The sequence below is a fragment of the Phasianus colchicus genome, chromosome 1 (genome assembly GCF_987193195.1).
Source record: "Phasianus colchicus chromosome 1, bPhaCol1.hap1.1, whole genome shotgun sequence".
NCBI lineage: Eukaryota > Metazoa > Chordata > Aves > Galliformes > Phasianidae > Phasianus > Phasianus colchicus.
The window spans coordinates 75,443,513-75,471,157 of NC_143436.1; the positions used below are offsets into that span (position 1 = coordinate 75,443,513).

The 27,645-nt window shown below is 36.5% G+C and overlaps 1 protein-coding gene across 2 annotated transcripts in view; it reads left to right on the forward strand.

Annotated features, from left to right (window-relative positions):
• The window catches only part of NTF3 (neurotrophin 3), a 62,793-nt gene that overhangs the window by 18,323 nt on the left and 16,825 nt on the right, over positions 1 to 27,645 (forward strand). The window contains exon 2 of one of the 2 annotated variants that reach the window (XM_090134459.1): positions 14,088 to 14,165. The exons of the other annotated variant lie outside the window; for it this stretch is intronic. The gene's annotated coding sequence lies outside the window, so the exon portion shown is untranslated. The remainder of the gene's footprint in view (positions 1 to 14,087; positions 14,166 to 27,645) is intronic. 2 annotated transcript variants of the gene reach the window in all.

The window sequence follows — 27,645 nt, forward strand, 5'->3', positions numbered from 1 at the left end:
GACCAAAAGGGGTGGAGCCTGGCTCCACCTTTCTTAGACCTCATTTAAGGGCTGAATGCCCCTGTGGAAGGATCTCTGGTTGGAGCTCCTTCACTTGTGGAGTTTCTTCTGTGAGCCTAGATCTTCAGAGATGGGTGAACACCCTTACTTTTCCTTTGAAATACCATTCTGTCTGTGCTAGTCTCTTTGCTGCTTTGCTCCTGTATTGCCCTTCTACTGCATTAATCTTTCCAATTGTAACATGCATCAGGTTGGAGATGTGATTCCTCTCTGTTTTCTCTCCATACCACACGCTTTCTTTGCTCTGGTACAAGAGTTGATTACTTCATCCTTTCTTTTTCTTTGACTAATGTCATGGAGCAGTTCAATCTCCTGTTCTCCTAGTTAGCTACTTTCCTTATTAAGGAAGGGGCCTACGGTCAAGCTTGAACTGTCTGTACTTCTGTCATCTTAACACCCGCTCTCCATCCACTTCTTCTTAGAAGGGTGTACTGAGTGAGCAGCCTTTGTTCTCCTTGCTGCCAGCAGAATTGCAATGAGCAGACTGAACTTCAACAGTCATGAGAACAAAGTTGTGGGGAAGAAGGAGAGAGATGTATTCTTCTCTCATATTCCTACCTGACTACTTGGTGGCCATGGCAACATGTGGTGGATATAACCCAGCAAATATATTGTGTACATAGTCAGAGATGAAGATCTGTGTTAAAACAATATTGAATATTACAGGTACTCAAAAACATGAGACTGTGTTCCTTGAAACCTGTGAAGGACCAACATCTTCCTAACATGATTTCAATCTTTTCATAGAAAATATGAAAGGGATCCTGCTTTAAGTACAGAAAAAAGCAATCTCATCTTTAGAGACTTTTGGGAGATAAAGATATTGAAAATCTCTTTAAAGTTAAGAGGCTAATGAAAATTTTTGGATAACTGGATGCAGAGTGGATAATGTTCTCAGGCTTTATTGACAGTAGGAATACAAAGATGCAAACAGTGAAGGAAGCTAAGGTAACCTTACCTGTGGCTTGCACTGCTGGGAAGATCACACATACTCAGGGAATATTTTTGTGCCCTCTAGGAAAAGCAGTGGCATACACAGACCTCTTTTCTGTTCCGTGCTTCTATTTTCTCCCCCCTAAACTTCCATCTTTTTGTTGAAAACACATTAAGCCTCAGAAGTTTCTAGCCATGTATTGAAGTTCTCTCTCTTTTTACTATACACAGGGAAGCACAGTCTGCAATTTTAACCTTCAATCAAAATACAGTGAAGTGAAAAGCAGAGAGGAGCATGGAAGGTCAAAACTGAAAGATTCAGGATATCTGGAGTACTGAAGTCATTTGCATGTGAAGAGATTAAATTTAAAGAGAAAATGCTATGTCCGTGTTATTTAGTGAAGATAGGAGACATTTGGGGACTGCTAGAAATTAAATAAAATTGCAGACTATCTAGTCTCATTTTAAATTAGTATGCCTGGGGAGAAATCTGAATATGCAACTCATAAAAATTGAAGCTCAGAGGCTAGTTTCTGCCTTCAGTCATACAGAAAATACAGACTATAGACTGAGTCACGTACAACAGATCATAATCTGGCATAGTATCTGAGCTGGCTCAATATTGTATTAAGCTAATGTCAGTACTGATGAATTGTAATGAGAAAATCCTGTAGGGAATTGCTGAGGTGTTAATGTTCCTAATGAGATTCCATTCACTTGAGGAAATCTTAATAAACAGTGCTGTGTCTTCTGATTCAAATTGCTTTTTTAGACTTAAAATAACTATTGTCGTAAGCTGTGCTTCTTCAGATTTATCATGGTGTAAGTTAAGAGAGAATGTTGAAGAGACCTTTCCGTGTCTTTCCATCTCTATCAAAAGCAAGGAAGAAAGCATATGGAAATATTTGAACAAGGAGATAAAGCCTTCTTATCCTCTGCATCTTTTCAAAATCTTTTATTTTCCTTAAGTTTGGGAAAGCTTGAGTCTGTGCTGTGAAACTTGGAGTCATCTTCTTTGATGGTTCTGATGGCCCATAGCTATGTGGAAGAAAGAAAATAATATTGCAAGAAAAGTATCTAGTTTATCTAGACTGTAATGAAATAAACGCCTTAAAATACAAATGCAATTCCTCTATGTTGTATGTTGTAATTTCACTGCCTTTTTACTACATGTCAGTTGAGGTGGATAAGAGTTTAATCACAGTATAAACACAGTGACCTTTTAACTTTCTTTTGTTTGTTTATAACTAAAGAAAATTATAAGAAAAGTACAAACTGTAGGCAAATTTCCATTCTGCTAATCTGTGGTAAGGTGTTTTGTGTTAGTTGAGGGAAATCTGTACATCTGTATCAATTCAGCCATTTTGAGGCTTTCTCCTAAGGACTGAATGGGTTCAGATGAGAAGCTGTGATTTTTGGCCTCCTTACCGCTTTTATCTTCATTTAGTTTAGTTCTTTCACCTTAGAGCCTAGAACTCTTGTCCTAGAGCATTATTTTACTAGTTAGCACTTAATGTACAACAATCAAGGAATTACAACACTTCAGCTCAATATGTAATGTAGAGACATTATCTGTTATATCTAGTAGGCAAAAATCCATTATATCAAAGAATTTATTCAAGGAACTCAAGTACAGCAAGATAAGAACAGTCCTATGGCATTCCTGCCAATGTCTTATTCTACACAGACTATGCCAGGAGAACACTTTCAAGGCAGGGAGTTTTTCTGGAGATTTAAAAAGAAACACAATGTCCATTTTGTACGAAAATAAAATCTTTGTGATCATAAAACTTTCAGTTAAAGCTGGAGGGAATGAAAGGAACAAAGATGAAATTTCATATTGAGTCCATAGTCATTTAGATTTGATTAGCTCTTCTTGGTGCTCTGGGAAGGCAAAATTTAGCATTTGTAATGAAACAAAGTCCCACAAACTACAAGGAAGAGGGGAAGAGAAACAAATAATGTTCATTACAGTCTATCTTCAGGCCCCAGATAGTTGTTGGCTACTCTTGATAAGTGAATTAATAAATATGAAGGAATTATATTCCTTTTGAAGATTATCTAGTTGGAAATTTTCTTATGCATTTCGCTTTCTTTTCCTCTTTTTAAAACATTCTTGCTTTAGTTACTCTTTAGGCTCCATATGTCACATATCCTTTGTATGAAACAGTTTAAAGCAAATTCTCATTTCTTTCCTGAGACCTGATTCTAAAGCTTTACTGCTATGAACAACTAATACTTTAAAACTAATAAAAACTAATACTTTGATCAGTCTCTCCCTCTTCCATTTTCTAAATGTCATTTAACTCATCACAAGGCTTTTATATTCTTTTCTGTAAAAATTAGCCCAAACAAGTCTTCATTTGTAAGTGTTCCTATTATTAACTCCCTTCAATTCTACAGCTGATTGCTCTCTGACTTAGTTCATTATCATACTACTTGAGTTCATTCAAGTGCATTTTTGAAGTAATGCAGCATATAATCTTATTTTTTTTTTTTTTTGCTTTTGCTTTTCTCTAGAGTATATGTTAAATAGGATTTGTTTAGTTTGTTTTTCCAATTATCAGAGGCTTTTCAATAACTTTTCTATGCTTTGTACAAGCGTAACAATTTTCCTAGTCGGATTATTCTCTTTGCTTCTTTTTCCTTGGAAGAAATTTAATTTAGCATCTTCATAAATATTTGCTGTATGCCATTACATACATTTTCTGTGTAAGAAATGCATGCACTTAAAATTGTCCAAACTGTTCAGTGTAATTACCAGCTAATTCAACTTGATGCTTCCTGTGCCTCTCCTTAAATACTATTGTGGACTGGGGAAAATTCCTCTGCATCTAATGCAATTAAACACATGTGAGGGAAGTGTGAGTGATAAAAGACTGTCCTCCTGCCCTCTCTTATAATATTCACATTCTTCAGATCTGGTCTATACTGCTTGTTGTCAATCATGTGTGTACTAAAGGTGACAGAAAAAACAAAGAAATAGGATTAAAATGGACCTCCAGAAAAGCTACATCACTTAATCTATGGAATTTTCAAGAAATCTGTATCAGAAATGTACTGTTTTACAGGAGAATCATTCAGGGCTGCTCTAATTCTTGTCATTAACACAGCAATATGGGCAGAAGATTGTGAGTCTCTCTGAATCTGTCCTGGCAAAAATGAATTTTCCTCTTTTAGTCTGATTTGCTTGTTGAATTTAGCTATATCCATAAAAAGCAAGGAAATACAATTGGTAGTGGTTGCCTATTGATGGAGACAACCTGGCAATAATTTGACTGTAGATCAAGACCAGATCTACATTTAAATTTTTCCCAAATAGATCTTTTATCTCTTCCAAAATTTACTGAGGGCTGATGAATGTGGACTGTATCACTACGTAAACCTCATATTTTACAGAGATTGCCTTAAATTTGGTTCAATGGGCTATGTGTTGCTAAGACACTTCTGTTGTTGTTTGGATTTTTTCCCCATTATCCCTACTTCAGCCACAGGGTCTCTGTTGTACACAATTGTTGTCTTGTTCTTTATGCTACATCCTATGCTCCTTCAGATGTCTACTTCAACAGTTGTCCAGAGAAAGAAAGAAAGAATCCCTATCTGACATATCTGTAGAATGGCTTCCAGAGGGAGGTGTAGGCTCTGTAAAACATGGACATCTCTTCCTGTGTTGTTAAGCAGATATTTTCTAACTCCATGGAGAAGCCTAACAATCAAAGGAGACTAGGATCTGAATGCAGAAATTGAAGCCAATTAACTGGGAGCAGTTAAGATATGTGCTGTCTACTCTGGCTCTTGAACAGGTATATAGAATCACTCACAGCTCGCAAAGCTGAGATGATACACAAAAGAAATTGGTGTTAGGATCTTAGTCACATTTAATGGAGTTTTTCTGGTTGTGACATTCTCTATATCATGATTTCAGAAATACTGCTTCTTTAGCATTCAGATATTGTGCACAGATGGAATTTCAGCGCAAACTGGTGCTCTAGCATAGCTAAAGATCAAGAAGTAAATGTTTTCGGTTCAGTATGCCAGGGTACAGACTGTGTGTTTTTATTCAATGCTTTAATTCCATTTTTAATTGTGTAATGATCAGCACAAAAAGCTTTTAGGATAATTCTATTCTGTACCATTATCTTGATTCATGTCTATTGGACATTTTATTCAAATCAGTTCATGAAGCTGAGGAATTATCTCCTGACAATCAATACAAATGTCTGATGGAAAGCTAACTTCTCTGTATATATGACCTTGTTACCCTATCTCAGCCCAGAAGAAAGCTTTCTTCACTGGCCTGTCATCTTTAATGCAGCAAAGTTGAATATGCATTTGAAAAACAAGAAATTTTCAAAGCCTATCAAAACAGAGTGAAGTCACATGCTCTGCTGATAAGGACTGTTTAGAAGGAAATGAAATCAAATATATAGAACAAATAAGGCAAGTATTAGTTACTTCTTAGAGCTAAGTCTTGGGATTGCAAAAGATAAAACTTTAAATCACTGGAGCGTGTTACAGTCCTAAAGATTGAATGAAATGCCTCTTGAAATAATATTTAAAATATAGAAGAGAGGAATCTCAAATCAGAGGTAGCCTTGAAGTATTAAAAGTTACAAACTTGGGAAGAAAATCCAGAATCAGTGTCAGAAAGTTTACAAGTTGACCACCTGAAAATATTTTGGATTCAATAAATTAAAGCTTCTTGCTTGACTTGAATTTTAAAAGAAATAAACATTTTTAGAAACACAAGTTGTCTATTTGCTTGAAGTGAATAGGATTTCTTTCCACATGGCTTGAGGTTTGACTGGACTTTTCTTATTCAAGATATTTTCTGGAATTTAGGAAGTGTGGGATGTATGATATGGTTGTTCCAAAGTAAGAATCTCATCTGCTTGCTAGATACTAGCTACTCAGTAACCTGAAGAATAATATAATTGCAGTGGAATTATCATAACTAGCAATGTTGTTGAAAAAGTAGGAGATACAACTGTCTAAAATCCTTGAGGAAGTTCTTTTTGTCTGACATTACAGTATCTAGATTTTGTCTCGATGACCAGATCTTCTGTAGCACAGTATGTTTATGAAACAATATCACCTAGGGAAGATAATAATCCTTTGTATGTCAAACCAGCATACACACCAAGCAGGAACTGTTTTAACATTTGATGCCAGTGAACTTTTTCACCAATTCTAAAACCAGTAACTTCATTTCTTAATTTAAAAAAGCATCCTCCCTCCTACCTATCCTTGTTCTTCTTCTCCCCACTGTCATCACTGTTAACAGTTTGAGTAAGCTGGTAAAAATAAAAATATATATATTTACCAGTACTGTTTATTGTTGTGTTTGCTGATATTGACTGCCTAAATGGAATGTCTATGAATTGACAACAAGCCACATACATGTCTACTGAAATTGACTCTTTTATCAGTTTTTCTCCTATTGTCTTTCCATAAGACATACATTAAAACTTTTATCTTAGATTGTGAGCTTTGGGGGATATAGATTGACATCTTGCTTCATGACTATACATAACTGTCAGATCTTGAGTGCTAAGCATCAGAGTCCTGTAGTTCCTGTCCAGAGAAAGCCAAATTTTCTGTCTTTCTGTGGCCTTTCCCCTGCTTTGTGAATCTACATGCTGTATTAACTGAGGTCATGGAGCAGGAGAAACATCACTGAATTGCAGCTGTGTATTTTATTTCATAGGGTTGTGTGAGAGAGCAAACTTACTAGAAGACTTTATTTCAGCTGCAGCTGAGTACTATAACCCTTTTCCTGACTGGATGTGTGCCCATTGGACAGTCCAGAGAATCTTGGTTGCCTTCCAGCCCCAAATGCCAGAGGCATGTCCTGACTTCCTCTCCCCTTACATGACGAAGTCTGTTGGGTCTCATTCATTATAACTTACAAATAACGTCTTACACAGTCTTAGGCCTCTGAAGTCAGAATCTGATTAGGGCCTCCAGATGTTATTGTAATAGCAGTAATAATTAAAAATATTCCGTGATTAATCAAATATACCATAAACTTTTAATCTTTTTTTTTTCCACGGAGTTTTAGGAAAGCTGTTGCAAATCTGTAGTCATAAAAGAACTGTCCTTTAGCGTCATGCACACAGTATCTGTGACTTTGCAAATGCTCCTGACTTCAAGTACTGTTAAAACCAACTGAAAACTGGCAGTTCCTAGAAATTCTGTAGGATATCTTCTTGGTGTTCAGCTAGTCAGAAATAAGTGTGTGGTGCTTAAGTTCAATAATCTGGATTCCTAACTCCCCTTGGTATTGAATTTATTTTGAGAAAACAATTAAGGACTTGTTGATGCTGCTAAAATTAGCTTCATGTTTTACAGTAGCATTACCAATGAACATGTAGCTGCTGTAATGTCCTACTGATGTTACCAATGTCCAATGTCCTACCAGCATGTTACTTTACTTTTAGTTTGAGATTTTTGCTGAATTTGACTGCTAGTATAACTGAGATATTGTATATCTGTTTGTTTTGCTTCACTGTTGTTTGGACCCTGGGTAGCTACAGTGCGTTTAGTGATTATGAAAATAAGAAATGCAGTTAGAAATGCAGTTTCCTAAAATGATTTTTCTACCTGTAAAATGTGATAGTAGTACTTAACTTTGACTCAAGGTTACTGTAAGAACTTTGAGACTAGATTTGCTGTGGGAGCAGTTAAAGACAGCTCCTGGATCCAACATTCCTTAGATATATTTGTGAATGGGCAGTATTTTTAGGTATTTGTGTCCACTGTGTGTTTCACACATCTATTTCACAGAAGCTAAATAAAACCTAGGGAATACTAGGGTTTTGCTTGCCACAGTTTTCATATATAAAGCATACATATAATGAAGATATATATGAATATAGCTGTAAATGATAGTCCTGGATACAGACCTTACGGACTCATTATTGGTGTGTACAGTGATCGAGTGGTCTGTGGGTAGACTAATATGTGGCTTTGAGAGGCATGAAAGCTTTCACCCCCCGCCCCTAGACAGTGCATTTATCTCATGATGCAGGAGGTAACATGGTTTTGTTTGCTTATGGAAACCATGACACTGATTTTGCTCATAAAGTTATTTTCTCCAATTTTCACACTAACTTCACAAAAGAAAGCATAAAAGTGACTTCTAATTACAAGAGTTAAAGTTATGTTTGAGAAGAAAAATGTTATGATCCTAAAAATGGGTATAGAGGAATGAATTACAAGTACAAATAATATTATGTGCTTATAGTTTCACTGGTCCCAAGGGTAATCTGTTCCTGTTCTTCTGTAATGAAGGAGGTTTTGATTTATCCTATGCTTTCTTCGTCTTTAATGCCTTTTAAATTTGTGATTGACAGCCAAGAGCATGAACTGTAAGCTGTCTTGCTAAACAGAGAGCTTTGTAATATGATATGTAGCATATTTTGTATAATCGTAGACTTATTAAGATTGGAAAATACCACTAAGATCACCCATACAACCAATTGCCACCATGCCCATTAAACCATGTTACCCACTGTCACATCTACCCTTTTCTTGAAAACCTCCAGGGATGATGACTCCACCACTTCTCTGGGCAGCCTATTCCAATGTCTTATCCCTCTCTTTTGGAGAAATTTTTTCTAATATCCAGCCTGAACCTCCCCGGTGCAACTCAAGGCCATTACCTCTCATCCTGTCAGGCCTAAAGGCCAACCCCCACCTTGCTACAGCCTCCTCTCTCATACTCCTAGAGAGTAGTGAGGTTTCCCTCAAGCCTCTTCTTCTCCAGACTGAACAATCTCAGTTCCTTCAGCTGCCCCTCATAAGACTAGTGTTCTAATCCATCTCCAGATGAAATCAATGGGAGTCACTCCGTCTCCATTTGGTGAGATGGAATTGGACTGATAAAGCTGTGAGAAAAACTGAGGAATGCTTTGGGAGTATTTAAAATTACTTAATGAGTAAGGGTGAAAATATACAATCCCTCTGGTATTTCCTAATATATATATATGGTATTCCCTTCATATATCCAGTAATACAGTATGTCAGGATATTGGATACTGGAGTTTATCCTCTAAATCCACTATGCCCACAGCTATATCAAACAGTGAAGACTGTCATCTTCTTACATGATTCATCTAAGTACTGTGTCGAAAAGATTTTAGCTCTGGGAATAGAAGAATGCAGTTCCTCATTCTTCTTCTGCCCTTTTGGCCCCTGCTACTCCCAGAGATGGCTATATCCAAGATGGCAAGTAATACCAATTTGTGAGTATGTTAACTACCCAGCATGAATGGTCTTCTGTGTACTACGTTCGTATAAATTCTCTCTGCCTGATGTCAAACATAATTACAAATCATTCCTTCTTTGAAAGCCTGATGTATACCTGTGTATAATATTTTATATGCAATAGTAAAGGACATTCCTCCAAATGCAAGCAGCCATAGCAACTTGTAACATTTTCATTTAAAACAGAATAAACATTGTCTTCATGTCCAAATCAGTAAGTTGCAGGAGCATAATTAAATTAATATCTGCAATCCTATATCTCTTCATTTTATTATTATTATTATTTTTTGAATGGCGGTTGTTTAATAAGCTAACATCATTGCAACTGTTTATTGTTTTTCAAATCACAATGCCATATTCCTAAAGGAGAATATTCTTTTTTTTAATTGAAAATAACAAGAAACCCTTCATCATTAATTTTGCACTTGCAAATTCAGTTTTCCAGAATTTATATGTGTAAAGGGGGGGTGGTGGTGGTATTATTATCATTATATACTGGGTGGAGAAAGTGGCTATTTTCTTAAGAGAATGTCTAAGCGTTTCCAAATGTCACATCTTTCACTTCATCATTCATTTCAAATGTCACTTCATCTTTCTAGTATATGTAAGATAGAAGTTTAGAAAGAACTGAGATGAAATAGGATTAGTTGTATTAAGTCCTACGCTTTCAAAGGGAGTACAAATGTTCCTTATGTTTTCTGAAGATCTGTATTCTAAACAGCAGTTATCAATCCTTTTTTTTTTTTTTTTTTTTTAAATAAGGATTGATTGTAAGATGGTGGGTGAAATTTCCAGTGGTCCTGTTCCCACATACTAGCTCTGGAATTGAACACAAGGGTCTGTAGAGTCTTCTCTAGGTGTTAGCAAATCTTCAGGAATTGCACTCAATTTAATTTAAACATGATAGTGGGAGAACAGCATTTGATTCTTCTTCACCTCTTCTGCCATGGCTGTATCTGAGACAAACATGCATTTGACTTTGGTTTTAAGAAAGCTTCTGAGAGGCTCTCTTTCTGTGTGTACAATAATCAGAGCCTGCGCAGTAATGCCTTTGAGCAGTGAACCACCACTAAATCGTGCTCTAATAGTAGTGTTCATATTTGGCTAGAGTGTGTCTTGTTCCAGTACAGTAAGTTCAATAGGCCTGGAGCTGAACTGTAATACAGTCATTAATCAAAAACCCTATAAAATTGGGTTCCAGGAATTTATAAGTATATAATACAAATATGAGCTGTGAGATTTCTTCTATAAACATTGCATCTCAGCAATGCTTTGTGTCTCCCTGTGCACTATCACTTCACAAGCTAGCACAGCTAATTCTAGCTCTTAATTTCTATGTGCCTTAACTGTGTTGTCTTGTTTTCCATTCCTGCTTTTCTGTTCACAATCATTGTGAAGAAGAGAGACGAAGAGGACTCTTACTTCCACAGAAGCCTATCTAGTTTTTGTCAAGAGTAAATTGTATTATTTCTGGAATAAGGTAAACAGAACTGAATCTCACCTGCCAGTAGCCTGTCCACAAAACACCAGTTCAGTATAACACCAAAGTCCTTATGAATCTCTCTATTAACTTCATTTGAATTGATCTATGAAGTCCAAATATTTTCATTATAAAATGGAACAGAGAAAAATTATACTTTGCTTTTTGTGAAGAGATGTTCTTTCTATTTTATGCTTTCATTTTATTTGAAAAATTCTTTTGTTCATCTTCACTGTTGTTTTGCACTGAGTATCTAATTTTTAGCTGTCAGGGAGGGAAGTCTAACACTTCAAAGCATGGGTGTCCAAACTTGGTTTGTGTGGGCCACACTGAGTGAAGAGGGTCACATATAAAATGTAGAAAAGGTATAAAATTAGTGATGTATCTTACTTTTAAACTGTTTTTATTAGACCATAAAAAGATGGCAAAAAACCCAACATCACGCTAGTAGAATATTTGACTATTTTTGTGAAACTAATGATTATGTTAACTTATGAACTTACTATTTTACAAAATAACACAAGCTCAAGTTTTATAATTAAATGAGAAATCTTACACATCTGCTGTATCTTCACAGATACATAGGTAGGTTGAGATGTTAATGTTGCTAAATCACTGCATTTTACTTGCCAAATGTCACAAATATCTGTAATGTGTAATGCACACAGATTTTGATTCAAGTGAGTGTATGTTGCGAGAGATGGGAGTTAGCACTGCACTGTGCCTCTCCCACCCCTCCACAGTATTCCTTTGTTGCCTACGCAGTCTGTGCTTGAACATGCAATCAACTCATGAGAAATATCATTAGAAATCACATAATTATGTTAAAATTTTATTATCTTGCAGGGCTGCATTCTTAGCTGTCCAAGGCCCCTTGTGGCCCCTGGGCTGTGGGTTGGAGACCTAAGCTGTAAAATGTGAAAACAATGGGAACCTCTTGTTGAGACCTCTTCACTGGTCCTTGCAAAATGTTTCAAAGTAATTCTTCTGCGGAGGGTTGAAAATGACGATCACTCCCTCAGCCTTCCAAGAACGACATGTAAAGGACTTTTCCAGTGAATTAATTTGTATTCATGTACTCTGCAATGTTTTGTTTTGTCTTGTCTTTGGGCAGACTGCCTTGTGAGGGCATAAGCACGTAGTCTTTAACTCAGAAATTCTGTGAAGTAGAGGGACTTGAGTTTTCTTGTAGGCACTTGGGTGTTTTTTGATATTCATTTTTAATTTGGCATGAAAACACATCTCAGGAATTCACAAACCACTTAAGATATTCATTTTAGACTAAGTAAATGAAAATAGTTGTTAATTTTTAATTTTTAAAGGTGATGCAAAATACAAAGCTGCATATGTAGTTCACAAGGTTCCCTTCTCTAGCATTTGGTCACCATTTAAAACTTATAAACCAAGAGCTAAACATAGTGGTTATCTGTGTCTGTTAAATATTTCCCTCTCATTTGTTATCAACATTTGGTAATGATACATACATATGTCATGCAAGACAGTAAATATGCAGAAGTTCCAAGGGATTAATATTTGAAACTAGCGTAAAATCTAGAACGGTAATAACCTTTAGCGTAATCTGGAGAAATGAATGCAGCTGAAAATTGGCTCTAACAGAAGGTGCCACAGCAAAACTGATATGACATCCAGCCTCCAATCTGAGGGCTGCAGACACTTATATCTCCCCTAGGCGCATTTAGTTTAGTCTGAGGCAGGAAATTGCATTTTGATCTTCATTCTACTGCCAGCTGTAAGCTAAACTCATACTTCTTGAAGTCTGCAGCAACAAATTCATTAAGCACTGGAATCTAGGATAACTGTGCTCATTGGACATGTTAGCTCTATGCTTCTGTTTTCCAGAGTTGTAACATATGGATGAGGAGTCTTGCTGCATGATGCAACTTTGAGGATTAACAGCTGAGGCTTTGCATAGTGCTGTGGATACTAACATGACTGAAACACTAAGAAATGAAGAAGAACCATAAGTGCATATCTGAGGAAGAAAGCGTGAATGCTATAATTCAGACTAAGAGATCATAACATAGAGGGGAGATATTATCAGTCTATCAGACACGTGTTAACCATTCCAGTAAAATTTTGTTACTAACATACTAGATAAAGATTAGAAACTGCACTTATGCCTATGTTTCTGTAATAATAAAACATCAAACAAGACAGCATGGTAGTCAGTGTGAAAGTTTTCAGAAACTCCTCAATACAGCAAATGTGCCACTAAAGGCTATTTATCTTGTAATTGTCAAGATAAGTTGGGGCATTGACTCAGGTGCCCGCACACTGATTTTACATGCTGAAAGGGATTCAGCACATCCTCCTGTAATGCACATAACTCTAGACAAGCAGGAGTCTTCAGTAAACTGGGTCTAGATTTGCAGAGATGTTTCAGGCATGTAAAATGTCCCTTAAGACATTAAGCAAATTTCTCCTGGGTGTCTATGAAAAACAATCTCCATGAGACTAGTAGTATGTAAACAATATTCTTGCTTTATGGTTTGGTAGGATTTAAAAATGGCATTTACTAGCTAGCATGAGAGAAATTCACGTGTTTCAAATTTTGCGATTTAGGTTTCCCACATTGGCAAAGCACTCAAATATCAGAAAAAGGCTTCTGACATGCAGTAAGATAAGCCCTGCTTAGTTGAAGGATATATCAGGAAGATGTCCTTTGAGCAGCTATGGATCCTTACAGCACAGCTACAGATTTTATAAAATGTGTAAAGTTCTTATCCTGAAGGCCAGCGAGAACTGGATAGAAAAACAGATTATACAGAGCAAGCAAGAGTTTGGGAGCAAGGGCATGGTAATCTCTTCATGTCCATTTCAGACTCTGTATGATTTTCTTGTCTGGAACATTCTATTTTTGAGAACTCTGGAGCTATTGCAGGAGAGAGAAGTGCCTATATGTAAGAAAGTCTGCAGATTTTTGGTTGAGGGATGATACAATTTGCACAGAGATGTCATATGTTATTTCAATAAATGTCTATTTCTGAATTCATTGCCTTTGTAAACTCACTGAGTAGCAAAAGATAGTAGAGGAAAAAATGAATAGAATATACAGTACATTAAAGAGAGAGCTGGTACACAAAGTTTAATTTTGCATTTCAATTTTTAAAAATTGACAGAAATAACTAATTAGTATGTATTTGAAATCAATAAATATATTGTGAAATAATCATAAATGTAATATGCATTTAAAAAATAATAATTACGCTAGATTTCTTAAATATTGGGATCGACAACTGAACCTTAGGTTGCTGTGAGCTGCAAGGTATACAGTGATCTGCCAAAATAATAGTATATATGTATCCTTGTGCATTTATTTATTGAGACAGGGCAACTGAAACTGTGAAGGAATGCCACCAAAGGCCCTTGTGCTGCCCTTGCTGGCCTCAGCCTTATAGTAAAGGTAAGCAGAAAGGTTGGGAAAAATGTGTTTGTGGCATATAGGACTGAGAGGATGTTCTGCTTCATTCGGTGTGCTTTTGTGAAGGTTGGGGGAAAGTTGTTAAATATTCACATGTTTTTATGTCATGGTGTTGGGAAAAAACAGTTAGTACTGATTCTGTATCCCTGTTGTGAATGAGTAAAAATCCAGGCTTGCCAGTCTTGTCAAATCTGAACCTGTATCAGTCTGTTTTACTAAAATAGTTAAAATCTGGTAAACAAAATATAATATGATGGTTTCAGAGTTTCCATGAATAACTGAGTGCAACCATATGCAATTGCAATTATCAAAAATGTCCCCTGGTGTACATATGTTTTATTGTCTTTGGTAAATCTGCTGAATTCTCTGCAGCCTCTATACATACAACACCATGAAGAGCAAACGCTTGTATCTTGGAAAATAGTCATCAACAAGCATGCTGCGAAACAATGGGTGTGGATGTAGATACTGGACAAGGAAATTGTAGGTTGATTTTATAAGGAAAAGCTAGGAATATGATGGCATGATTACACTGTAAGAGCAACAGAAATCAAATAAGAGTCCCAAACACACTTCAAACTTAATAACAAACCAAAATCATCTTACAGCAAAGGTAAAACTAGGATGAGCATTAATCTTGTTTTAAAAATGGCCATGGGTAACAATTCTAACTGTAAATATTCCATTGCAGAAATCCAGCTAGTCCTCTAATAGAAGTCTAGCACATAGCAGGTGTTGAAAATGGAAATGCAATTTCCCAGCTAGGCAGACATGCAATATTTATGAGCCAAGTCTATGGAAATAACTGAAACTGCGGATAGGGACAGAATAATTTAGCAGAAAATTGAGTAAGTTTTACACTTCAGGAAAAACTGTCATTCACCTTTTGTCTGATCATGTTCCTACCACAGCCCGAATCTACTGTTTGGTGCTAAAGAAACAGTACAATATACTAACAAAAAAATGTGAGCATCTCCAAAAATAGAATTAATTGCAGCTATTTAGTTATCTGGTTGAGCCAAGTGAAGCACATACGAGAAAAAAGAAAGGAAAGAAAACAGATGCCTGAAAGGAAAAATAGTCCACTACCTTGCAGCAGTACCTTTATTACTTTTTAGCCAGTATTTTGGGTCCAAATTAAAAATAGACTGGAGTTGAATTTATATTCTGATTTGACAATATCATAATCTTGCAAGATATTTTTTGAAATTTCTTTCATATTGGTAGAAGCTTTTCACGGGCAGCAGATTCTGCTATGACATTTCTGGAGCATGGAAATATACCTCTTGCACTTTTGGATCTAAGTCAGAACAAGATCTGCAGAACTAGAATGTCTCTGGGAAAAACAAATCTTGAGCACCCTTCTCCTCAGCCAAAATCTGAAAATGCTTAGGTTTGCTCTATGACTGTTAGGGAATAATTGAAAATTGCCAGACAGGCAGTTCTGTTCCTGTCAACACTCCTAATTCAAAAGTCAGCTCCCGAATTTGCTTGAGAATTTCCTGTTTCATTCTGATAAGACTTCGGTCTCATTTTGGCAGAATACCTACATCAAACTGCCAAACTAGACATAGCAACAATTCTTACAGGTATCTGTGCAAATTCAGATAATCCTGGCGTGGGCCAGATCTCAATAGGTCAGTAGAGAATTAAGATGTGGAGAACTTAATGAAAAATTCCTAAAGAAGAATAAAGACAATATATTTTCCTTCTTTCCATCTTAAATTCACTCCATTAGAAGACTAGTAAAAAGGCTGGGATCAAGATAAAGTACTGTAATACTAGAGCTTAAGTAGCATCAATGTGGTGGTTTTGCCCATCATTCGCTCTCTGTATAGAGTGATCATCAACCTTTGAGAATTGGATTTAAGTGGATTTTTATACCCCTGTGCACACCCAGTTGTATTTGTGTATTTGCAGATGTGTCAAACAACTTTCACTAAGTGATTGCTTTTTTGAGGTGGAACTAATTTGGGGAGTTTTTCCTAGGTTTTAGCAATGTATCGATAATAAGAGCTTATGAAATCTTCCTTAAAATATTCATTGAAACTTTTTCAGATGTGAATGCAGTGTGACATTAGCAGAGCACAGCCTGACAAATAACAGATCCCAAATATTGTAATGCATAAGTTTAACATGAAAATACATGTTGCAATGAGATGATAATACAACCTGAAGACCTAAGAACATATGAACAAGTCAATCCAATTCTTTCTGAGGAATCTAGATTTTTTGTGGCCAACAAAATCAGCATTCTTGGCCCATGACTTGAAGGTCCTAATCCAGTTATATGGGATACTTAGCTGGCCTTCGTCTGGCAGATATTGTCCTGTGTCATGATCTTGTGCTATATTATGGCACAACATGCTTCTTTTCAGATGGTTAATTCTTCTTTGAAATATGCAAAATTGAAAGAAAATGCATGCCAATACTCAGTGGAAAGAGTTGCATTTTTCAGATGCACTCCCTTCTACAGTCAAGCGATAAGAGGAACTTATTACTTTGTGATGTGTACTAATGCAAGTTCATATCTGCTGTGGGGGAAAGAGCCTGAAAGCTTTGTTCCCAGTTTTCTCCAAGAGCATAATTATGAATTCTCAGATACTGCTAATTTGTCCAAAATAAAATGCAGTGCTAGGAACCGGAGAAGTATTCAGCACTGTTATAAATCTTTGAATTTGGAGGTTTTACGTAGACACTAGATGAGACAAATGTATCAACAGAATTGTCAGCAGTGAAGCTTTTGTTCTAGCATGTGATCATGTGCCTCTAGTACCATGAAGCATAATAATAATAATACAGATTTATTCCTTTTTTTTTTTTTTTAACAAGAGGTGAAACCATGTTTGAATTATTTCAGAGCAAGTAAGCACCAGAAAACAGCAGAATGAAAAAGTTATTGCTTTTCCAGGATCCCCCATTTCAGAGGCCATCTGGACCACCAACCAGTTGATCCTAAATAATTGTTACAAATTATGTTTGACATACTAAACATAAAAAAAAAAAAAAAACAACAACCCATAAACATGAAAATATTCAGTGGAAAAGAAGTACTGTTTAACAGTATAGAAATTACTCTACCTTGCATCTCCTTTTGTGCATTCCTACTGTGCTTTTTTAGCCTGTTTTACTGAAGAAAAAAAAAACTGTATTATCAAATAGCCTGCTAATCCTTCCCAGTCATTCCTAAATTTGGAAGTCTTTTATTTAACCAAATTATCAAGATGTACAAAATTTTCTAAAATACTAAAGTCCTACAAGTTTCATTATAACTGGCACGAAAACACACTCAGACTAGTGCCTCATGTTTAAAGAACAAAGCTCATAGCTTCCTAGTATCTGCATTAGCATTCACAGAGTTCAAATAGCAAAATGATGCGCTGTCTCTTCACAAGCCAGTAGTCAGAGAAGAGGGAAAGAGATAAGATACTATAGTTGTTTAATGGACAGGGAGGTGAGAGGAAGTGGAAGCTGAGATATTGCAGAATGTAAGGGAATGAAACTGAGAGAAGGACTACTGGCACAGAAAGTAAGCTCATAAGCAGTTTGGCTTTATTAATGTAGCTGTAAACCAACAGTTTGTGTTGGTTTAGTCTTTGTAGCTTGAAAATGAATTTCTATTAACCATAAAACCAAACACATCAGAACTGGATTATGTGCAGTTGGAAATTCTGACAAATCCATAGTCTGCATTAAATTCATGCTGTATCCTTTTCTATCCTTTTTTATAAAGTATAAAGCTTTTTTTTTTTTTTTTTTTTTTTTTTTTTTTTTTCCCCCCCTCCATGTAATAAGATAATTTACTCTGTGAGAAATAGATAATGTCACAAACAAGTCTGAAGGAGAGATTTCAAAATCTTGACCCTGGATAAACTATTCTAATTCTGTAGCAAAGACATAAGAATTATATTAAATTTGTATGAAGGATAACATTCAGGTGGGAAGACAAAGGTCAGAGTTACTAAAAACCATTCATGAAATGGGAAAGCAAGTAAACAGAACACATCATTATATAGACAGTGCTTGATACAATATTCATGTTCTGTATGATAAATCTCATGCACAATTTTTCAGTCTGTTATCAACTCCAGTTGGGAGCCACAGAGTTTTACATGCCTTCAAGCTGTTGAATAATATCAATGTAACATATTCAGAGTACATATTTAAATATAATTTAATTCAAGACAGTTGAAAGTATCAGCCTTGTCCTTCTGAGAGGTATCTTTCATTATGAATGGTTAGGATTATTTTGCAAAGGGTGTTTCTTTCCAGGCTTGTCTGTAGTAGACGTAGACTAAGTTTAACAACTTGCTTTCTTAATTGCAAATTTCACTTCTCTAATATACTGGGACACCAAGTTTGAAACCTAGCAAGTCTCTTCCACTTATAGATGAGATGGTGTCTGCATGCATAAAATATTCTGACTGCATCTTTATACAATTTTTTTTTTTCTCACTAAGATACTAAAAAAGAAGATGAGCAGCAATAATTTTGTCAAATAATTATAATATAAGCAATTGTTATTATTTAATTATATTTTATATTTTTTAATATAATTATGAGCAAACAATAAATTTCATGGGAGCTTCTGGATTCTATCTGTTTGGACAGCAATGAGACACAAAGGAGTCAGTTTGAGACATGAAAAAGTTACAATTTCATGCTGCATATTTAGGGGGAAAAATTGTTATGAAAATTGCCAGAATGCCCAGTAGAAACAAAACAAATTACAAGTTCTGTGGGGAAAGTATGAGACAGCTGACTGTCTGGATTAGCAAACTACAAACCCATAGGAACATGCAAAAAAGGAGAAAACTGAGGACTACAAGAGAGAATTGACAAAAGCCAATTAGAGCCTACTTGTAAAAGAAACATAAATAATTGCATTATATATATGGAAAAAGTATCAGCTTACGTAGGTCCAGATTTTGTTAAGATTTTTTTTTTTTTTTTTTTTTTTTTGCAACTATGAAACAAAATTGTTCTGCAAAAGATGGCAAAATGGACTGAGTGTATATAAGAAACTCAGTTGTGTATGCATCCTGTATGATTGAAGAGAATTAGTCATTGGAAATTTGAAAAGATTTATATACATATTAGCTGGAATATCACCTTGAATACAAATTAAAAATTTTCTAACATAAATTGTGCTTCTGTGCACAATTTAAAGTGAACATTGGAATGATGGAAAAGCATTTGAATAGACACCTATGGATGTTACGGACAAACAATAGTTCATTCTAATGTTCATTCTAATTAAATTTAAGATAAGAATTACTGGGCTTTTTAGTGTTGTTGTTTTTGTGAGTTTTTTGGCCAGTGGAGTGGCAGGAATTCTTTTATTTTTAAAGAATACTAGAAACACACCACTGAACATGATGAAGAAGGACTGAAATACATTTGCATCAGGGAAGTGTAGGAAAATCAAAATACAAGAAAAAGAACTTGAAAAAAAAAATTGAATTCATAAAACCAGTGATGATGATTTCCCAGAGCTCATATCGATGATCCAAAAATAATACATGCTGTTTATTCTGTGGGGAAAATTGTATTTTTAGGGTGTGTATTACCAGCCTCATTAGTATGTCAAGGGAATATTATGTGCTTACAAGTCTGGAAAATTTTAAAAACAGAATACCTGCTAATGTATGTCTAAAATCAAAGGCTTTACTAATTCTTTCTATTATCATGTAAAAATCAAACAGAAAATCTGCTCAGACATAGGTTATGTTATCTACTGTCTTGTTCAATGTACAATATATGTATATGTACATTACACATGTACGTATATACATGTATGTGTATAAAACATGCCATACATATAATGTTCAAAACAGAAGAGCCAGTGGGTCAGACACCACTGAGAGACTATACAGAACTATGAAGATATTTGAATTCCCATGCAAAATAAGATTTACAAGTGCTGTATTTTCATTTCTAATTGGTATAATAACAATTTCTAAATTACTCATAATAAAGTATAATTAACATTATATAGAAAGATTATGACTCTACAAATGGAAATTTAACTAGGAGGCAGAATGACAGGGTTAAACATAGTGTAGGAAAATTCAAGACAGAATTTCCTGTGTTTTCAAAGATAAAGAAGAAATGTATTTCTTAACAATTTCTGAGAATAACTGTGTAATTTTCAAGTCACTTGAACAATAGGATGAAAACAAGTATTTCCAAACTAATTTATCTTCAAGATAATGTAGCCCTTGTTGAGTCTGATTGATTTGATGCTGATAACTGGCAAAATGGGCTTGTGCTGAACAAACTTGACACTTGTCCCTTTATATAATCATTAGGTTTTCCAGACAGCAGAGTTCACTTCTCCCCATCTGCTCCTTTTCATGAAGAAAAAAGGAAGGAAGAAGTGAAAGTGATAAAATATGACTTTAAGCGCTTCTTTTCATGTCCTTTATTCTGTACCTGTGAAGACTAGGGGTAGTGCCTATGATTTTTTGCTTTGTGGAAAGTTAAATACTGGGTTTCATGCTTCAGGTCTTCCATGAGATAATTCATCTGAATGAAATTCATGGAGAAAAACATTGAAAGAAGCAAAGTAATCAAATCAAAATATACTTGCAGAAGGAGCAAACAAAACCTACAAATGAATGTGGCATCAGACTCGTGATTAGATAATATTTGATGTAATCTAGCAGCAAATAGGTCAGAGCAGAATTTCAGATGAAAATTTGCTATTCTAGATTTGGAAAATTGTTTCTACATTCAGAAAAGATTTTGTACAGAGACAAGTACTATCAGATAACAGAATCACAGAATTGCCAGGGTTGGAAGGGACCTCAAGGATCATGAATCTCCAACCCCCCTGCCACATGCAGGGCCACCACCATTCCACCTAATGCTAGACCAGACTGCCCAGGGCCCCATCCAATCTGGCTTTGAACACCTCCAGGGACGGGGCATCCACAACCTCCCTGGGCAGCCTGTTCCAGTACCTCACCACTCTCTCCGTAAAGAATTTCCCCCTGACATCCAACCTATATCTCCCTTCCCTCAGCTTAAAACCATTTCCCCTTGTCCTGCTGTCATTCACCCTTTCAAAGAGTTGATTCCCCTCCTGTTTGTAGGCTCCCTTTAGGTACTGAAAGGCTGCAATGAGGTCACCCCGCAGCCTTCTTTTCTCCAGGCTGAACAAGCCCAGCTCCCTCAGCCTGTCCTCATAGGGGAGGTGCTCCAGTCCCCTGATCATCTTCGTGGCCCTCCTCTGGACCCTCTCCAACAGCTCCCTGTCTTTCTTGTACTGGGGGCTCCAGACCTGGACGCAGTATTCCAGATGGGGCCTCACAAGAGCAGAGTAGAGGGGAACAATCACCTCTCTGTCCCTGCTGGCCACCCCTCTTCTGATGGAGCCCAGGATCCCATTTGCCTTCCGAGCCGCAAGGGCACACTGCTGGCTCATGTTAAGTTTTTCGTCTACCAAGACCCCCAGGTCCTTCTCCACAGGGCTGCTCTCAAGGACCTCTCCTTCCAGTCTGTAGGGATGCCTGGGATTCCTCCGGCCCAAGTGCAAAACTCTGCACTTTGCCGTGTTGAACCTCATCAGGTTCACCCGGGCCCACCTTTCTAGCCTCTTGAGGTCCCTCTGAATGGCATCCCGTCCTTCAACTGTGTCAACCACACCACTCAGCTTGGTGTCGTCAGCAAACTTGCTGAGGGTGCACTCAATTCCGTCATCAATGTCATTGATAAAGATGTTAAAGAGCACCGGTCCCAAGACAGATCCCTGGGGGACGCCGCTCGTTACCAGCCTCCACCTGGACATAGAGCCATTGATGACCACCCTCTGTCTGCGGCCTTTCAACCAGTTTCTTATCCATCGAGTGGTCCACCCATCAAATCCACATCCCTCCAGTTTGGAGAGAAGGATGTGGTGGGGGACCATGTCAAAGGCCTTGCTCAAGTCCAGGTAAATGACATCGGTCGCCTTTCCCTTGTCCACCGATGCTGTCACTCCATCATAAAAGGCCACCAGATTGGTCAAGCATGACCTTCCTCTGGTGAAGCCGTGCTGGCTGTCACGGATCACACGCCCTTTCCTCATGTGATCAAGCATGTCATCCAGGATGATCTGTTCGTGGAAACATTCAATAAACAATTAGAAAAATAAGTCACTCGGTATTATTTTATGAATTAAGTTAAAGTAATCAACTTTATGGACCTGGCTGAAGGAGCACTTGAATATCTTAAATAGCAAGAAGCTCTCTGTACCTTTCTCTTCTGGCACAGTAGAAGGATCAATATTTCTGCCTCTGTCCACCCTAAAAGAGCACGTTGTCCTGGGGGATTTGGAAAAAAAATCTATGACTTAGTTCACCTTTCCTAGTGAATTTGAATCCAAGAAAGGGGATGCTTGTATGCTCTTTGAGAGTTTTCTTCTACAACTATATTGTGTAGCACCTTGCTTGCTTCTTATTTTCCCTGCTGCATTAGGGGTTGGATTAAGGTTTTCATTTTGCTATGTAGTGTGACCTAGATTTACATCATGATAAAATTTGCAGCTTAGAAACTGCTGTTTTGTGTGTATTCATCACTGGAGTCATTTTTGGGTTTTGTCTGTTCAAACCAACATGCTCCTATTACTATGTGTCATGAATGTGTTTCAGGTTATGTTTAAGATTAACCAATTATTTAAGAATATATATCACCCTGCAATCTGCCCCAAGGCAGGATAGTTCTGAGTGGCAGAGAGTATGGGATCACATGGAAAAGTATAAGATGGTATGAGCAGTGAGCACACGTAGTTGTTTGGACCTTCACCTCTGAACAACAGCAGAATCCTGAAAAATTAGTAGAATACTTGGAAAAGATCCACTTCTGCCCTGGCAATCCTAAAGAGGCACAAACCACTGTAGCATGCTGGGGCCAGGCCTGTGCCTGTCGAGCTCTGATCAACACTATTCAGAATCCTCATGGGGAGGAGAATACCTATGGATCTGATGACAATATAGGGAATCCTTCAACTACTGTCATAGACGCTGAAGCATCTCGAGTTCCTGAAAGAATGAAAAATTGTGGCCTAAATGAAGTCAGACTACCACAAAGTGATCTATGATAGAACTGCAATCTGAACTCCCTGTTTTATCAGCAGTCAAGTCTTCTAAGTCAAGTTTTTAAAGGGATCACAAATTGCATCTGGGGAACTTGCTTCTGGAGAGCTTTGCAATCCCATTCAATAAGAAATAAACCTAGTTATCTTGGTGAAATTTTGCTAATTGGTGGGATGATCGAGAGGGTCTTCCATAGCATAGTGATGCACTGTGCAGGCATGCAAGTTTGTGTAACATTAATTTGGGGATCCCTGATTTCTGCCTGGATGTAGGTATACCTCAGTTATCCTTGCAATATGTTCTCTCAAAAAAGAGCTTTTTCCAAAGAACAAACATTCCAAGTCTAATTATTAAAACATTATTTAATTTCAGTAATTATAGCATTTATTTTGACTTCTTTCCTGAAGAATATCATCATAAAAATGATCATAAGAAGTGAAAAAACGAAAAATAAAATTGCAAACAAAGTTCTAATCTAAAATCATCCTATGCTAGGCCATTCTACGATTTTCCAGGCCTCTCCTGTTGCTAACAACTTTTGTGTTGAAAAATATGCTATACTATAGGAATGAATAGAATGCAAGTTGGATGGGAGATGATATTAAGATTTTTAGTGGAGTAATGGAAGCCCACTTGAATTGAAAATTAGACATGACAGATCTTTGAAGAATATGCCACCTGGTTGATTTGGATCTTTGGACTACAGACCATTTTAGGAGATATTGGACTGAATTAGGAGATGGATTTTGTTGGTTTTATTTCTCCAGTTCTGAGGAATTCACACCCCTCAACCCCAGCAGCTTTCACTGTCCCCTGTGTGCAGACGTTGTTAAGCCCTAGAGTGCTCCAAGCTTCACTGGCTTTGTCCCTGTGTCTGCAAGTATCAATTTCCTGGGCTGGATAATTTTATGGATGGCTAATATCTCTAGCAGTCAACAGAGAGATCAATAAGAAGACAAGTTTTTCTACCAAGGGGAAAATCTGCCAAGTGTACACTTTATGTCCTAGGGGCCTTACTTGAAACTTAAGTGTGCTTGGGGAATTATTGCCTTCTGAGAAATTGACAAATCCCAGCAAAGAAATCTATTTGCTACAATTATTCCTGTCAAATATAGCGGTTGTCTAATCTGGATACATTCGCTTCCTCTCTTGAATTTATATGATTCAACATACTAAAATGCCTTGCATGTGAATCCATGGTTTAAAAACAAACATCACGACTCAAATTTAAGTTTTGTTGAGAAACTAGCTGGTTTTGGTAGGATTGTCTAGGTGTCACTGAGATCAGAATTTGGCATGTAATCAGAAGCATTTAATCATTTACTCCTCAGGTGAGTCCTGCTTTTATAACAGTTGTGAAAATAAAAACAAATGTGCTGAATTAATTTAAGTGCTGTTGTGAAACAGTCATCAGAAATTGAGTCAGTAAAGGCACAATCTGAACCTGAGACACTGAGAAAGCTGAAGGCAAAGAAATGAATCCACCAAAGAACAACTAAACCTATCCAATTTGCTTTATGATGATTCAAATGGCAGCAAATTCTGAAAACTGAAAATTCCAGGGAAGACCACTCCCTATACTAACAGACGTGTAAAGGAGCTTTAGCTTCTGAGGGCAAAATTTAATTTTATGAAGCTTTTTTAAAAACAAACAAACAAATGAACTCATCTTCTACTGTTATTTTGCTATCTCTCTTAAAAAAAAAAAAAAAAAAATTACTAAGAAAAACAGTCTGTTGCAAATTACACTTATTACACAGAAGCAGCCAAACTCTGTAAGTACACAGACCTTCCAGGGTTTACTTTCAGCTGGGTCTTACAAATAAAGCAAGATCAAGATGCAGTGTTGAGCACTAGCACACACAACCTCTTTCATGTTGTTTTATTGACATGTAGATACCATGCAAAAGTACAGAGGGATGTGGTGCTAGCAGTACTCACTGTGTGTGAGTAGAAAGAGTGACTTTTTTAACACAGAGACTTGTAAAGTCTAAGACACATTCCTCTATATGAGGTGAATATTTGTAAGAGTTTTAGTTTGTGGAATTCTAAGATCCTCATAGTATTGGATTAACAATGCTTTCCTTGCTAAATGCTAAAACTTATGTTTATTTCAAATAAAGAAGTATCAGCTTTGTTTTTTAAAATCCTGCTTTCTGGTCCTTAGGACCAGCAGTTTCAAAAGACTAATAGTCCTTATTTGTACTGATATTTGTAATTATATATAATAATATATATATATAATATATAATGATATACACAGCTATAGTGTATATCATTAGTGTATAGTGTATACTAATACCACACCAACTATAGGAAATGCTTTAATAACACACATTCCACATCAAATGAAAGTTTATTTTACTTAATTTATTGAAAAAGAACTTTCTTTTGTCCAAAGACTTGAGGCACTTCTGCCGGTGTAAGGCTGTTGGCTTCCCTGTGCTATAAAAAGTGAACTGAAAGTAGAGGCAAGTGGATGGGATGCATGGAGGAGGGCATGGAGGAGGGCAGGAAGGGATCAACAGGGGCTCAGTAAGGCATCTGGACTATGAACTGATACTGCAGGTGTGAATGGTGGTGATGAGGTGGAGAATGAGCACACTGTAGAAGGCTACCAGCAAGATTACTGAATCCCTTATAGGAAAGTAAGTGGTCAGAAGTGTATGGAAAAATTTCAAGAGGGGCAATGAATTGGCTGATGAAAGAAAGAGCTATTGTAGTGGCAGTCCTATGTAACCTAAAGAGAGGGCAAGAATAGTGCAAGGAAGGCCAGAAAGAGGACAAAGAAACAGGATGCAGTGAACTTGTAGTGGAGTCACACATCAAACCCTACTTTTCCATTCATACACACATGTGCATGCATCATCCCTGTACATACACATATTCAGTTTATAAATATCTCTCATCTACTCTGCAAAAAAAAAACCTGACTTGAAAACTGGATGTAAGTCATAAAACAGGATACTCATAAGTGATACTATCAAAGCTGATGTACTGCTCTCTTCAGTTGTTTCATTTAGCAATCTGAACAAATTAAAGGGTAAAGCTGCCAATAAATAAAGAATAAATATAATAAATATATATATATACATATATAACATAATAAAAATTAAAAACATGAAATAATAGGATAGAAAGTGATTAGAAAAATGGGCAGGAAATAAGAGACTCAGAAAGAAAAGCCCAAGATAGTATACTAGGGAAAATAATTTCAAAGAATATATATTAAATGTTAGGGAATAAGTTGGTAAGGCATAGTACTGAAAATTAGCTAGCTATGCTTTAAATAATAAATTAGTGCTGGATTTATTACAGAAAGATTCTTTTTATATCAGAAGAGAGAAAGATAAGAGAGAAATAGTACAAAAATTTAACATAATTACAGAAGACAAGTGCAAATGCAGAGTGGTATCAGACAGATGAAAGAGATCTTATGCTTTTAGAATATCACCTTTAGTCTTGGGCATTCTAGTGCTGTGAAGATGTGGATAGAATTAAGTCAGAAAACTGTAATAGGTATCCTTAAAAAATTCTTTGAGAAATGAGTGGAGGAAATAATTTTGTACTTAGTACGGGAGCTCAAAACCAAGAACCAAATAGATTTTTTCTAGTGTTTACAACCCAAGAAAAAGCTCAGCACATGAAATGGCATGTTCCTTCTTAATACTGATATATTTGTTACCTAATCCAGAGCAGGGTAAAGTTTATCTTCTGCTAAAATGGTGTCACTGGACTATGTATTTGCTAATGCCTTGCATTTTGGTTTTGTGCATGCTGCTAACATGCTAACATGTAGACATGTTTCCACAATCCTCTGAAGTAGTTCTTAAACATTTTCACTGTGTCCTCGTTTCAAATGGGACGAAGTTGTTTTATTCAGAGTGTCTGCTGTGATGCTATACTTTGGGTCTAGGAGAAAATTTATAGTTTATAGAGAATGTTTATAGATGCTGCTTAGCAGTGTTTTACAGAGCCAAAGCCATACCAGTTTCTCATCTCGTACTAACTGGGAAGGAACGGAAGCAGGGCAGCTGACTTAAACTTGCCAGAGGAGAGTTTTGAAGGGGGTAGGAGTTTGTCTTTCTTCTGCTGCTCAGGGAGTGAGCTGGGTATCGGTTGGTAGGGGGTGAGCAATTGCTTGTGCACCGCTTGTTATATACATTTATGTGTATGTATATATGTATATGTATATATAGTCATAACTATTATCTTTTGCTTTTCTCTAATTAGTTTTTTTTATATTAGTTAAATCTCAACCCATGAGTTCTACTTTGTTCTTTTTCCCAATTCTTTCCCCTGTCCCACTGGGAAGAGTGACAAACAACTGTGTGGTGCTTAGCCACCTGCTGGGTTAAACCACAACAATCATTTTTGGCACACAG